The sequence below is a fragment of the Aplysia californica genome, unplaced genomic scaffold (assembly GCF_000002075.1).
Source record: "Aplysia californica isolate F4 #8 unplaced genomic scaffold, AplCal3.0 scaffold01151, whole genome shotgun sequence".
Lineage (NCBI taxonomy): Eukaryota > Metazoa > Mollusca > Gastropoda > Aplysiida > Aplysiidae > Aplysia > Aplysia californica.
The window spans coordinates 99,874-101,852 of NW_004798421.1; the positions used below are offsets into that span (position 1 = coordinate 99,874).

At 40.1% G+C, this 1,979-nt stretch overlaps 1 protein-coding gene across 1 annotated transcript in view; it reads right to left on the bottom strand.

Annotated features, from left to right (window-relative positions):
• The window catches only part of LOC101858320 (trichohyalin), a gene marked incomplete at both ends in the record, with an annotated part of 56,615 nt that overhangs the window by 3,716 nt on the left and 50,920 nt on the right, over positions 1 to 1,979 (bottom strand).

The following is a 1,979-nucleotide window of genomic DNA, read 5'->3' on the forward strand; positions in this document are numbered from 1 at the left end:
CCCCCCCCCAAAAAAAAACAACACCAAAAAAACCCCCGACAACAACAAAACAAAAACAACCCAACAACAACAAAACAACAACAAAAATCAAAGGGAAAAACAAAACAAAACGAAACAACAACAAAAAAACACAACAAAAAACAAAAAACAAAATAAAATGCAAAAAACACACCCGAAACAATCCAACACTATGAGAGTGAAATCGATGGGAAAATAGCGGAGAAAAAATGATTTGGAGGTCTTAACTCCTCAAGCTTCAACTTTTCATATCACTGGTGAAGTTTGAAATCCAAATGTATGTGGAGAGTACATGAAGTGGCAGTTCAAATAGTGCATGGCTGGCCTATATCATTATTATAAAGGTCGACAGTGATGAGGAAAACCACAGGGGTAATTTTGTTGTTGTGGTACGTTTATGACAAATTATTGTAGGTATCAATGGCGTTCATGTTATAATGTGGCGAATAATTGAATAATGCGAAACTCATGAACTGTTACTTGGCGGTGATCTTTGCCCTGCACTCTCCAACAACATTAAGTGGTGTCGGTGGCCTTGTTGATAGGCTACCGGACTTGCAATTGTGAGATTGCGAGTTCGGGGGTTCGAGCCTCATCTCGTTCCGACGTTGTCTCCTTGGGAAAAGCACTTAACACGAATTTCCCGCTTGGCTCGGTCCTTTCAGAGATGGATGGACGTTAGACTCGGATGTCCCGCCTCTGATATAATATAATAGTCCAGATAGGGGAGTTAAGTTAAACCTATACCATTTCACCATTTTCACCAACATTATTCCAGTTAGAATCTCTTTAAGGACGTAGTGGGCACATGATAAATATTATAAGATAAGATAAGATGAGATAAGATACGATAAATCTTTATTGTCCAGATCCTGGCATATTGGTTTGGTGTTTCACCCCAACGTACACACACACATACACACATACACACACACACACACACACACACACACATTCATACACACAGACACTCACACAGACACACAGACACACACACATGCACACATGCAGGCTTAGAGTCACATGCATAATATAAATGAACAGTAATACCAGGGGGAGACAAAAAGTAATGCAAGTTCGTTTAAAACTTAAAGAAAACAGAACACACTTGCAACTATGATACCTCAAATTGAAGCAGAGCATCTGAGGATCAGATTTTTATTTCTCAACATAGTCTCCATTTCGTTCAATAGCCACTGTCCACCTTTTACTAAGTCCACCTATGCCAGCTTCGTAAAACTGAGCAGGTTGGTCGTAGGGGTACTGCAGTCTTGATTTCTCCATCGTTTCTACAGTGTTGACCTCTCGCTGGGTTTTTTTTCTAGGACCGAAAAGGTGAAAAGGAGCTAAATCAGGAGAATAAGTCGGGTGGGGCAGTATTTTCCACATAAACTAGGTGATTATCTACCTTGTCTGATACTCGAATGCCGGCGGGCATTGTCATGGTGGAAAAACACACTTCCCGTGTTCAAATTTGGTCGGACTCGTCGATTTGTCGCTTTCCGTCGTTCAATGTTTCAATGTAGGGTTCAGAATTGACAGTTGCTCCTCGTGGTTTTAAAAAAAAATCTGTGAGAAGCACCCTACGAACGTCCCAAAACACAATTGCAATGATTTTTCTGGCTGACTCCTTTGGATGGTGCTTGTCTGATAAACGTATGGACACGTCTTCCTCTTCTTCTGGTTCATTGCACATACGTCCTGACCCACCTATATACAGTGCCAAAATCTAGAGCTTGGTCCTTGTAAACATTTTTAAAGTCAGTTTTAGATGTTATCGGTGGATTCTCCTTCTTATACAAGAAATTCAACCACTGCTCTTTACCCCTGACAGACCTCCAAGAGGGTAGCCATTTTGATGTGACGTCATTTGGGCCAAAATTAAAGAAACTTAAATTTTAACAATTTGAGTTCAAAAGTATATAAGCAAGTACTTGTGAACTGAATTTCATTAAATTTGA